This window comes from Megalobrama amblycephala, linkage group LG5 (assembly GCF_018812025.1).
Source record: "Megalobrama amblycephala isolate DHTTF-2021 linkage group LG5, ASM1881202v1, whole genome shotgun sequence".
NCBI classification, from domain to species: domain Eukaryota; kingdom Metazoa; phylum Chordata; class Actinopteri; order Cypriniformes; family Xenocyprididae; genus Megalobrama; species Megalobrama amblycephala.
This window is the reverse complement of record NC_063048.1, coordinates 36,523,467-36,536,977: the sequence shown is the minus strand read 5'-3', so window position 1 is coordinate 36,536,977 and position 13,511 is coordinate 36,523,467.

Genomic DNA, 13,511 nt, shown 5'->3' with positions numbered 1-13,511 from the left:
GTCAACAACCTACAGTACGAAAAAAAAAAGAATTAGCATAATAAATGAGAAATCATACAATCCTTTTATTGTTTCTCAAGTCTTACATCTATCCTGTTTGGATCTGAAGAGTAACACATGTCTCTGGTTTCTGTGTTATTGGCTTGTATGTGAAGAAGACCAATAACATCCCCCATGATGATCTGTGTGTTGCTTATATTGTTTTTTCCCATCTCCTCCATTATAGACTCCAGATTGTCTAAGATGTCTCTGCAAAATTGATTTCATCACTCTCTATTCAGTAATAGAGTTTTAATTTTAAAAGTCACTTGTAAACCACACACTTACGATGCTTTTGAGGGATCTGTTATGTTAGTAGTTGGATTGTTAGTTGTGTCAGTTGGTTCGAAACTAGTAGTTGGATTGTTAGTTGTCTCAGATGGTGTGAAACTGGTAGTTGGATTGTTAGTTGTCTCAGATGGTAAGAAACTGGTAGTTGGATTGTGAATTGTCTCAGTTGGTTCGAAACTGGTAGCTGGATTGTTAGTTGTCTCAGATGGTGTGAAATTTGTAGTTGGATTGTTAGTTGCCTCAGATGGTTTGAAACTAGTTGTTGGGTTGTTAGTCATCACAGATGGTTTGAAACTGGTAGTTGGATTGTTAGTTGTCACAGATGGTTTTAAGCTCATACTTGGATTGCTAGTTGTTTCAGATGGTTCGAATCTGGTAGTTGGGTTGTTAGTTGTCTCAGTTGGTTCGAAACTGGTAGTTGGATTGTTAGTTGTTACAGATGGTTTGAAGCTCATACTTGGATTGCTAGTTGTCTCAGGTGGTTCGAATCTGGTAGTTGGATTGATAGTTGTCTCAGATGGTTTGAAACTGGTAGTTGGATTGTTAGTTGTCTCAGATGGTTTGAAACTGGTAGTTGGATTGTTAGTTGTCACAGATGGTTTGAAACTGGTAGCTGGATTGTTAGTTGTTTCAGTTGGTTCGAAACTGGTATTTGGATTGTTAGATGTCTCAGATGGTGTGAAACTTGTAGTTGGATTTTTATTTGCCTCAGATTGTTTGAAACTGGTAGTTGGATTGTTAGTTGTCTCAGATGGTGTGAAACTGGTAGTTGGATTGTTAGTTGTCTCAGATGGTGTGAAACTTGTAGTTGGAATTTTATTGGCCTCAGATGGTGTGAAACTGGTTGTTGAATTGTTAGTTGTCTCAGATGGTGTGAATCTTTTAGTTAGATTGTTAATTTCCTCAGATGGTTTGAAACTGGTAGTTGGCTTGTTAGTTGTCTCAGTTGGTTCAAAACTGGTAGTTTGATTGTTAGTTGTCTCAAATGGTTTGAAACTGGTAGTTGGATTGTTAGTTGTCACAGTTGGTTCAAAACTGGTAGTTTGATTGTTAGTTGTCTCAGATGGTTTGAAACTGGTAGTTGGATTGTTAGTTGTCACAGTTGGTTTGAAACTAGTAGTTTGATTTATAGTTGTCACAGATGGTTTGAAACTGGTAGTTGGATTGTTAGTTGTCTCAGATGGTGTGAAACTTGTAGTTGGATTTTTATTTGCCTCAGATGGTGTGAAACTGGTTGTTGAATTGTTAGTTGTCTCAGATGGTGTGAATCTTTTAGTTAGATTGTTAATTTCCTCAGATGGTTTGAAACTGGTAGTTGGCTTGTTAGTTGTCTCAGTTGGTTCAAAACTGGTAGTTTGATTGTTAGTTGTCTCAAATGGTTTGAAACTGGTAGTTGGATTGTTAGTTGTCACAGTTGGTTCAAAACTGGTAGTTTGATTGTTAGTTGTCTCAGATGGTTTGAAACTGGTAGTTGGATTGTTAGTTGTCACAGTTGGTTTGAAACTAGTAGTTTGATTTATAGTTGTCACAGATGGTTTGAAACTGGTAGTTGGATTGTTAGTTGTCTCAGATGGTTTGAAACTGGTAGTTTGGTTGTTGGTTGCCTCAGATGGTTTGAAACTGGTAGTTGGATTGTTAGTTGTCTCAGATGGTTTGAAACTGGTAGTTGGATTGTTAGTTGTCTCAGATGGTGTGAAACTTGTAGTTGGATTTATATTTGCCTCAGATGGTTTGAATCTTTTAGTTAGATTGTTAGTTTCCTCAGATGGTTTGAAACTGGTAGTTGGATTGTTAGTTGTCTCAGTTGGTTCAAAACTGGTAGTTTGATTGTTAGTTATCGTAGGTGGTTTGAAACTGGTAGTTGGATTGTTAGTTGTCTCAGTTGGTTCGAAACTGGTAATTGGATTGTTAGTTGTCTTAGATGGTGTGAAACTTGTAGTTGGATTGTTAGTTGTCTCAGTTGGTACGAAACTGGTAGTTGGATTGTTAGTTGTCTCAGATGGTTTGAAACTGGTAGTTGGATTGTTAGTTGTCACAGTTGGTTCGAAACTGGTAGTTAGATTGTTAGTTTCCTCAGATTGTTTGAAACTGGTAGTTGGACTGTTAGTTGTCTCAGATGGACTGAAACTGGTAGTTGGATTGTTAGTTGTCTCAGATGGTTTGAAACTGGTAGCTGGATTGTTAGTTGTCTCAGTTGGTTCGAAACTGGTACTTGGATTGTTAGTTGTCACAGATGGTGTGAAACTGGTAGTTGGATTGTTAGTTGTCTCAGATGGTGTGAAACTTGCAGTTGGATTTTTATTTGCCTCAGATCGTTTGAAACTGGTTGTTGGTTTGTTAGTTGTCTCAGATGGTGTGAAACTTGTAGTTAGATTGTTAGTTTCCTCAGATGGTTTGAAACTGGTAGTTGGATTGTTAGTTGTCTCAGTTGGTTCGAAACTGGTAGTTGGATTGTTAGTTGTCTCAGTTGGTTTGAAACTGGTAGTTTGATTGTTGGTTGTCTCAGTTGGTTCGAAACTGGTAGTTGGATTGTTAGTTGTCTCAGTTGGTTCAAAACTGGTAGTTTGATTGTTAGTTGTCTCAAATGGTTTGAAACTGATAGTTGGATTGTTAGTTGTCTCAGTTGGTTTGAAACTGGTAGTTTGATTGTTGGTTGCCTCAGATGGTTTGAAACTGGTAGTTGTATTGTTAGTTGTCTCAGATGGTTTGAAACTGGTAGTTGGATTGTTAGTTGTCTCAGATGGTGTGAAACTTGTAGTTGGATTTATATTTGCCTCAGATGGTTTGAATCTTTTAGTTAGATTGTTAGTTTCCTCAGATGGTTTGAAACTGGTAGTTGGATTGTTAGTTGTCTCAGTTGGTTCAAAACTGGTAGTTTGATTGTTAGTTATCTCGGGTGGTTTGAAATTGGTAGTTGGATTGTTAGTTGTCACAGTTGGTTCGAAACTGGTAGTTTGATTGTTAGTTGTCTCAGATAGTTTGAAACTGGTAGTTGGATTGTTAGTTGTCTCAGTTGGTTCGAAACTGGTAATTGGATTGTTAGTTGTCTTAGATGGTGTGAAACTTGTAGTTGGATTGTTAGTTGTCTCAGTTGGTACGGAACTGGTAGTTGGAATGTTAGTTGTCTCAGATGGTTTGAAACTAGTAGTTGGATTGTTAGTTGTCTCAGATGGTTTGAAACTGGTGCTTGGATTGTTAGTTGTGTCAGTTGGTTCAAAAATGGTAGTTTGATTGTTAGTTGTCTCAGATGGTGTGAAACTGGTAGTTGGATTGTTAGTTGTCTCAGATGGTTTGAAACTGATAGTTGGATTGTTAGTTGTCTCAGATAGTTTGAAACTGGTAGTTGGATTGTTAGTTGTCTCAGTTGGTTCGAAACTGGTAATTGGATTGTTAGTTGTCTTAGATGGTGTGAAACTTGTAGTTGGATTGTTAGTTGTCTCAGTTGGTACGGAACTGGTAGTTGGAATGTTAGTTGTCTCAGATGGTTTGAAACTAGTAGTTGGATTGTTAGTTGTCTCAGATGGTTTGAAACTGGTGCTTGGATTGTTAGTTGTGTCAGTTGGTTCAAAAATGGTAGTTTGATTGTTAGTTGTCTCAGATGGTGTGAAACTGGTAGTTGGATTGTTAGTTGTCTCAGATGGTGTGAAAATTGTAGTTAGATTGTTAGTTATCTCAGATGGTTTGAAACTGATAGTTGGATTGTTAGTTGTTTCAGATGGTTTGAAACTGGTAGTTTGATTGTTAGTTATCTCATTTTGTTCGAAACTGCTAGTTGGATTGTTAGTTGTCTCAGTTGGTTCGAAACTGGTAGTTTGATTCTTAGTTGTCTCAGTTGGTTCGAAACTGGCAGTTGGATTCTTAGTTGTCACAGATGGTTTGAAGCTTGTACTTGGATTGTTAGTTGTCTCAGTTGGTTCGAAAATGGTAGTTGGATTGTTAGTTGTCTCAGATGGTGTGAAACTTTTAGTTGGCTTGTTAGTTGTCTCGGTTGGTTTGAAACTGGTAGCTGGATTGATAGTTGTCTCAGTTGATTCAAAAGTGGTAGTTTGATATTTAGTTGTCTCAGATGGTGTGAAACTTGTAGTTGGATTTTTATTTGCCTCATATCGTTTGAAACTGGTTGTTGGTTTGTTAGTCGTCAAAGATGGTTTGAAACTGGTTGTTGAATTTTTAGTTGTCTCAGATGGTGTGAAACTTGTAGTTGGATTGTTAGTCGTCTCAGATGGTGTGAAACTTGTAGTTAGATTGTTAGTTGTCCCAGATAGTTTGAAACTGATCGTTGGATTGTTAGTTATTTCAGATGGTTTGAAACTGGTAGTTGGCTTGTTAGTTGTCTCAGATGGTGTGAAACTGGCAGTTGGATTCTTACTTGTCACAGATGGTTTGAAGCTCGTACTTGGATTGTTAGCTGTTTCAGTTTGTTTGAAACTGCTAGTTGGATTGTTAGTTATTTCAGATGGTTCGAAACTGGTAGTTGGATTGTTAGTTGTCACAGATGGTTTGAAGCTTGTACTTGGATTGTTAGTTGTCTCAGTTGGTTCAAAACGGGTAGTTGGATTGTTAGTTGTCTCATTTGGTTCAAAACTGGTAGTTTGATAGTTAGTTGTTTCAGATGGTTTGAAAGTGGTAGTTGGATTTTTAGCTGTCACAGTGGGTTCAAAACTGGTAGTTTGATTGTTAGTTGTCACAGATGGTTTGAAACTGGTAGGTGGATTGTTTGCTGGCTCAGATGATTCGAAATGGGTAGTTGGATTGTTAGTTATCTCAGTTTGTTCGAAACTGCTAGTTGGATTGCTAGTTGTCTCAGTTGGTTCGAAACTGGTAGTTTGATTCTTAGTTGTCTCAGATGGTTCGAAACTGGCAGTTGGATTCTTAGTTGTCACAGATGGTTTGAAGCTCGTACTTGGATTGTTAGTTGTCTCAGTTGGTTCGAAGCTGGTAGTTGGATTGTTAGTTGTCTCAGATGGTTTGAAACTGGTAGTTGGATTCTTAGTTGTCACACTTGGTTCGAAACTGGTAGTTGGATTGTTAGTTGTCTCAGATGGTTTGAAACTGGTAGTTGGATTGTTAGTTGTCACACTTGGTTCGAAACTGGTAGTTGGATTGTTAGTTGTCTCATTTGGTTCAAAACTGGTAGTTTGATAATTAGTTGTTTTAGATGGTTTGAAAGTGGTAGTTGGATTTTTAGTTGTCACAGTGGGCTCAAAACTGGTAGTTGGATTGTTAGTTGTCACAGATGGTTTGAAGCTCGTACTTGGATTGTTAGTTGTCTCATTTGGTTCGAAACGGGTAGTTGGATTGTTAGTTATCTCAGTTTGTTCGAAACTGCTAGTTGGATTGCTAGTTGTCTCAGTTGGTTCGAAACTGGTAGTTTGATTCTTAGTTGTCTCAGATGGTTCGAAACTGCTAGTTGGATTGTTAGTTGTCACAGATGGTTTGAAGCTCGTACTTGGATTGTTAGTTGTCTCAGTTGGTTCGAAATTGGTAGTTGGATTGTTAGTTGTCTCAGTTGGTTCGAAACTGGTAGTTTGATTCTTAGTTGTCTCAGATGGTTCGAAACTGGCAGTTGGATTCTTAGTTGTCTCAGTTGGTTTGAAACTGGTAGTTGGATTGTTAGTTGTCTCAGATGGTGTGAAACTTGTTGGATTTTTATTTGCCTCAGATCCTTTGAAACTGGTTGTTGGTTTGTTAGTCGTCAAAGATGGTTTGAAACTGGTAGCTGGATTGTTAGTTGTCACACTTGGTTCGAAACTGGTAGTTGGATTGTTAGTTGTCTCAGATGGTTCGAAGCTGGTAGCTGGATTGTTAGTTGTTTCAGTTGGTTCAAAACTGGTAGTTTGATTGTTAGTTGTCTCAGATGGTTCAAAACTGGTAGTTGGATTGTTAGTTGTCACACTTGGTTCGAAACTGGTAGTTGGATTGTTAGTTGTCTCAGATGGTTTGAAACTGGTAGTTGGATTGTTAGTTGTCACACTTGGTTCGAAACTGGTAGTTGGATTGTTAGTTGTCTCATTTGGTTCAAAACTGGTAGTTGGATTGTTAGTTGTCTCAGTTTGTTCGAAACTGGTAGTTGGATTGTTAGTTGTCTCAGATGGTTCAAAACTGGTAGCTGGATTGTTAGTTGTCTCAGTTGATTCGAAACTGGTAGTTGGATTGTTAGTTGTCTCAGATGGTTTGAAACTGGTAGCTGGATCGTTAGTTGTCTCAGTTGGTTCGAAACTGGTAGTTGGATTGTTAGTTGTCTCAGTTTGTTCGAAACTGGTAGTTGGATTGTTAGACGTCTCAGTTGGTCCGAAACTGGTAGTTGGATTGTTAGTTGTCTCAGATGGTTTGAAACTGTTAGTTGGATTGTTAGTTGTCTCAGATGGTTCGAAACTGGTAGTTGGATTGTTAGTTGTCTCAGATGGTTCGAAACTGGTAGCTGGATTGTTAGTTGTCTCAGTTGGTTCGAAACTGGTAATTGGATTGTTAGTTGTCTCAGTTGGTTCGAAACTGGTAGCTGGATTGTTAGATGTCTCAGTTGGTTCGAAACTGGTAGTTGGATTGTTAGTTGTCTCAGATGGTTCGAAACTGGTAGTTGGATTGTTAGTTGTCTCAGTTGGTTCAAAACTGGTAGTTTGATTGTTAGTTGTCTCAGATGGTTCGAAACTGGTAGCTGGATTGTTAGTTGTCTCAGTTGATTCGAAACTGGTAGTTGGATTGTTAGTTGTCTCAGATGGTTTGAAACTGGTAGCTGGATTGTTAGTTGTCTCAGTTGGTTCGAAATTGGTAGTTGGATTGTTAGTTGTCTCAGTTGGTTCGAAACTGGTGGTTGGATTGTTAGTTGTCTCAGTTGGTTCGAAACTGGTAGTTGGATTGTTAGTTGTCTCAGTTGGTTCGAGGGCCAAACTTGGATTGTTAGTTGTCTCAGTTGGTTCGAAACTGGTAGCTGGATTGTTAGTTGTCTCAGTTGGTTTGAAATTGGTAGTTGGATTGTCAGTTGTCTCAGATGTTCGAAACTGGTAGTTGGATTGTTAGTTGTCTCAGTTGGTTCGAAACTGGTAGTTGGATTGTTAGTTGTCTCAGTTGGTTCGAAACTGGTAGTTGGATTGTTAGTTGTCTCAGTTGGTTCGAAACTGGTAGTTGGATTGTTAGTTGTCTCAGTTGGTTCGAAACTGGTAGTTGGATTGTTAGTTGTCTCAGTTGGTTCAAAACTGGTAGTTTGATTGTTAGTTGTCTCAGATGGTTCGAAACTGGTAGCTGAATTGTTAGTTGTCTCAGTTGATTCGAAACTGGTAGTTGGATTGTTAGTTGTCTCAGATGGTTTGAAACTGGTAGCTGGATTGTTAGTTGTCTCAGTTGGTTCGAAATTGGTAGTTGGATTGTTAGTTGTCTCAGTTGGTTCGAAACTGGTGGTTGGATTGTTAGTTGTCTCAGTTGGTTCGAAACTGGTAGTTGGATTGTTAGTTGTCTCAGTTGGTTCGAGGGCCAAACTTGGATTGTTAGTTGTCTCAGTTGGTTCGAAACTGGTAGCTGGATTGTTAGTTGTCTCAGTTGGTTCGAAATTGGTAGTTGGATTGTCAGTTGTCTCAGATGGTTCGAAACTGGTAGTTGGATTGTTAGTTGTCTCAGTTGGTTCGAAACTGGTAGTTGGATTGTTAGTTGTCTCAGTTGGTTCGAAACTGGTAGCTGGATTGTTAGTTGTCTCAGTTTGTTCGAAACTGGTAGTTGGATTGTTAGTTGTCTCAGTTGGTTCGAAACTGGTAGTTGGATTGTTAGTTGTCTCAGTTGGTTCGAAACTGGTAGCTGGATTGTTAGTTGTCTCAGTTGGTTCGAAATTGGTAGCTGGATTGTTAGTTGTCTCAGTTTGTTCGAAACTGGTAGTTGGATTGTTAGTTGTCTCAGTTGGTTCGAAACTGGTAGCTGGATTGTTAGTTGTCTCAGTTGGTTCGAAACTGGTAGTTGGATTGTTAGTTGTCTCAGTTGGTTCGAAACTGGTAGTTGGATTGTTAGTTGTCTCAGTTGGTTCGAAACTGGTAGTTGGATTGTTAGTTGTCTCAGTTGGTTCGAAACTGGTAGCTGGATTGTTAGTTGTCTCAGTTTGTTCGAAACTGGTAGTTGGATTGTTAGTTGTCTCAGTTGGTTCGAAACTGGTAGTTGGATTGTTAGTTGTCTCAGTTGGTTCGAAACTGGTAGTTGGATTGTTAGTTGTCTCAGATGGTTCGAAACTGGTAGTTTGATTGTTAGTTGTCTCAGATGGTTCGAAACTGGTAGCTGGATTGTTAGTTGTCTCAGTTGATTCGAAACTGGTAGTTGGATTGTTAGTTGTCTCAGATGGTTTGAAACTGGTAGCTGGATTGTTAGTTGTCTCAGTTGGTTCGAAATTGGTAGTTGGATTGTTAGTTGTCTCAGATGGTTCGAAACTGGTAGTTGGATTGTTAGTTCTCTCAGTTGGTTCGAAACTGGTAGCTGGATTGTTAGTTGTCTCAGTTGGTTCGAAACTGGTAATTGGATTGTTAGTTGTCTCAGTTGGTTCAAAACTGGTAGTTGGATTGTTAGATGTCTCAGTTGGTTCGAAACTGGTAGTTGGATTTTTAGTTGTCTCAGATGGTGTGAAACTGGTAGCTGGATTGTTAGTTGTCTCAGATGGTTTGAAACTGGTAGCTGGATTGTTAGTTGTCTCAGTTGGTTCAAATCTGGTAGTTGGATTGTTAGTTGTCTCAGTTGGTTCGAAGCCCATACTTGGATTGTTAGTTGTCTCAGTTGGTTCGAAACTGGTAGTTGGATTGTTAGTTGTCTCAGTTGGTTCGAGGGCCAAACTTGGATTGTTAGTTGTCTCAGTTGGTTCGAAACTGGTAGCTGGATTGTTAGTTGTCTCAGTTGGTTCAAATCTGGTAGTTGGATTGTTAGTTGTCTCAGTTGGTTCGAAACTGGTAGCTGGATTGTTAGTTGTCTCAGTTGGTTCAAATCTGGTAGTTGGATTGTTAGTTGTCTCAGTTGGTTCGAAGCCCATACTTGGATTGTTAGTTGTCTCAGTTGGTTCGAAACTGGTAGTTGGATTGTTAGTTGTCTCAGTTGGTTCAAAACTGGTAGTTGGATTGTTAGATGTCTCAGTTGGTTCGAAACTGGTAGTTGGATTGTTAGTTGTCTCAGTTGGTTCGAAACTGGTAGTTGGATTGTTAGTTATGGTGTTTGACAGTGGTGTGACAGTCGTTGATCTTTCATCAACACAGATGACACACATCCATTCACTCCCATTAAAATGCAGAACGTATTTGCTTCCTACATTCCCTTTAACACAAGGAAATAAATAAGACATGTGTTTTAGTTATATATCTGTGTAATTAAGTCTCAAAGTTTAAGGTGATCTAATATATTGTTGTTAATTTATAAAACTATAAATGTATTGTAATTTCAACATGCATGTTAATCTTCTTTCACAAATTTATTATTGACACACTCCACTCACGAATGAATAATGAGTCCTACAATAAAGATGACAACTGAGAAATATAAGCAGATTGTGTTCACCTGTCTATTTATTTGGTCAAGAAATAACAATAAAGAACGTGAGATTATCAGTGTGCGTTAAGCGAGAACATGCAGGAGCTAAATCATTGTAAGCAAGAGCTGGAGGACATGTAGAATAAAAATGGACTAACTTTCTTAAATGTTTACAATTTATAGTTTTACTAACAAATGTAATTAGTTGTAATGTTGTGTTAAGTTTGGTGGGTGTGAAACAGGCAACTGAAACAACTGATAAAATTTAAGACAGACTTACATTTGCATATATCTTCATCATATGTAGTGTTTGTACATATCTTTCCAGGATCAACAGAAGGGATTTTCAGACAACCTCAAGAGAACATGACAACACACAATTCAACATTAATATCAAATCATACACCTAATTTCAACTTAATTTTAACGTAAGAACTGTGTGACCATGTGTAGCGAGATAAATATTACAAATAAATAATAGTTCAAGATAAATCCTAGATCGCAATACTAGACTATGAACTGCAATTGATGAAAAGAAGTGACGTCGACTCCATAAGTAATCCAGGCATGGAGAATCTTTTGTTTTGAATCAGTGGTTTGGAGCATGTATCAAACTCCCAAAGCTTTTCTGAAATCACGTGACTTTGTCACTTCGAACCACTGATTTGAAACATAAGATTCATAAAGCTTCATGAAGCAGTGTTTTGAAATCGCTCATCACTAGATATTGTTGAATAAAGTCGTTATTTTGGCAAACAAAAAGTATTCTCGTCACTTCATAACATCAAGGTTGAACCACTGTAGTCACATAAACTATTTTAAATATGTCTTTAGTAGCTTTCTGGACATCTGAAAGTGTTAATTATCTTGCTGTCAATGCAGGCCTCACTGAGCCATCGGATTTCATCAAAAATATCTTAATTTGTGTTCTGAAGATGAACGAAGGTCTTATGGGTGTGTAACGACATGAAGGTGAGTAAAAAATGACAGAATTTTCATTTCTGGGTGAACTAACCCTTTAATGCCTTCATGCCTGTCTTGGTATCAAAAGAATCCTCTCTTCATTTCATAATTAATGGTGCATAGTATGCTATGATCAAATGCATCATAATATTTTACCATGCTTTTGTGTACAAATTCTCCAGACCAACATAGACATGCAAATAGGGTGACAAGATTGAACAAAGACTTTCTCCTGGTCATCTTTGATTGCTTATCTCACCGAAATTGGTGTGAACTGATAGGGCATTTAAGAGTCCTTAGATCAGGTACATCTTTGCTCATTCTCTTTTGAGACACCATCGTTTTCTGTCTCCTTCTGGCAACTAAGTTAACTTCATTGGATTCAACATGGTCGACCCAAAAGAACCCAAACGAACGCTTCAGCGCACTCCTGACAAAATCATCAAGAATCTACCACATCTGTAATTATTCAGCAACCGAAGTCAATGCAAGCACCCGTTTGCAGCCTTTCTACGTTATTGTGCCCCTTTTAAAGTGACCCTGATTCTTTGATGTTTCTCATAGGTTGTGGTTAACTAACTGTAATCTTGCCATTCTCTTCTCTCTCTCTCTCTCTTTACTTTTATTTACTTTCTTTACAAACAGTGAAATGCAAACTCAGAATGTTATGCAAACCTTCAAAAATTAAACATTAAATAACACAAATATACTTTCCCTCGGTTTTACAAACAAGGGCTAAGCCTAGTTTTAGATAAAAATGCATGTTTGAGATGTTTTAACTGAACGCAACTTACAGTGACATATCTTACTCAGTGTCATTGTTTTATCTCAAGATGTACACCAGTAATATTTTTTTTTTCTTTTTTCTAAAGCACATTTTTAAAACCTACTGAAATGTGCAAATTGAATTACGGCCTTATCCTGATTTAATCTATGCCCTGTCTGTTTATGTATTTTATTTCATTTTATTAACTACTGTCTTTGCTGCTGGCATTTAGTGATATAATTCAACCATACCAATAATCAAAAATTACTTTACATAAGCATTCATATTTTGTTTTTATTGCTGAAGTAAGTGTGTTATCATTTCTTATCCTGCATTTGTTTGAAATGTTTGTTTGAGTTGTACCCTCTACTGTACATATGTCAATTTGCATTTCTTTCAGCCTGAGGCTTATTTATTTTAATTTTGGTTTGAAAGAGCCTTTACATTTGCCAAAAGTAAAACTTTTTTTGTTATTAAAAGACAAACAAGCAAGCCCAGCAAAGGTGAGTAAAAGTAACATAACGTAAAAGTACAGAAGTAACTAAGAAACAATTAGTTACTTTTTAAGGGAGTAACACAATATTATACTTTTAAAAGTAACTTTCCCTAACACTGTAGTTATTTAAGTATAGCAGCTCGCACATTCAAAGAAAATGGCTTACTTCTGCTATTCTGAACAGTTGTGGTGCCCATTGACTTCCATTGTTTGTTTGTTTTTTTCCCATAATTTGGAAGTCAGTGGTGCCCCACTAACTGTTTGGTTACCCATATTCTTCCAAATATCTTATATTGTGTTCAGCAAAATAAAGAAATTCATACAGGTTTGGAGGGTGAGTAAATGATGGCAGAAGTTTAATTTTTGGGTGAAATATTATACACAACGTTTTAGTGTTTTAGAATCTGTTTTTTTCATTGCCAACAGCAGTGATCAATCATAGTGGACAGTGAAACACTAATTTGTGGACTGTATATTTGTTCATATGTGAAAAAGAACAACCAAAACACACACAAAACTCAAAACCTTCAACACTTCATCTGTTGTAGGGCGACACGTACCTGCTGCTGGTCTAGAACTAACATCTAGTAATAACCACAGCTTTATGTCTGCAAACGTCTCATCTATGCTGACTTCACATTGCCCCTCATTGGTTGTATTGTTGCATTTGCACTGTCCTGAAACCAGAGACAACATTCTAAATTTGTTGCAAAAATACTTTTTAAGAACATTGAACTCAATAATGGTTTATAAATAAAAATGTTATTTTTTATTTACATTTTACATTTTCAAATCAACATACTTATCTGGTGTGACGTACAACAGATGATCATCAGCCACAGCCAATTCTGCTTTTGCCGAGACATAATTCCCAAAAAAATCCTGACTGAGGCACAAGTGTCGAATTTTCTTTTTAATAGATACTGGTAGTAAATTTTAAAAGCATTTTCTTATTACATTCTTGAAATGAAAAGTCCACAGCCCAAGAAGAGAGAGAGAGAGTTTCATCCGTTCACATATGAAGCTGTACGATTATGATATGCAGCTCAGAGACACTGTAACAATGACATACTGTTCATTTGCATACATGAAAATCATGATTATTTTGTGCTTTAACTGTGAATTTCACTGTTCATTTACATTCAGGTCCAAGTCAAATTTTTTTTTACAGAGAATTATCTAAATATAGCACATTATTATATTTAATAAAAATGCCAGTAAAAGCATAACCTAGTCTTTATTAGACAATATTTAGATTATTTTGCTTAATATAGATTCATATTCCTATACAGAAAATGCCAGGTTTTACCTGTTTCCTGTACCTGTAACAATAAAATACAATATTTATTTACATTAAATGGCACTTGTGCCAATATCTTGTCTAACGGATGACATTCACATATTTGACAAAAGTGAATACATGTTTTTGGGGCCACTGGAAGTCCATCATGATTAATGAATTTTATTTACACA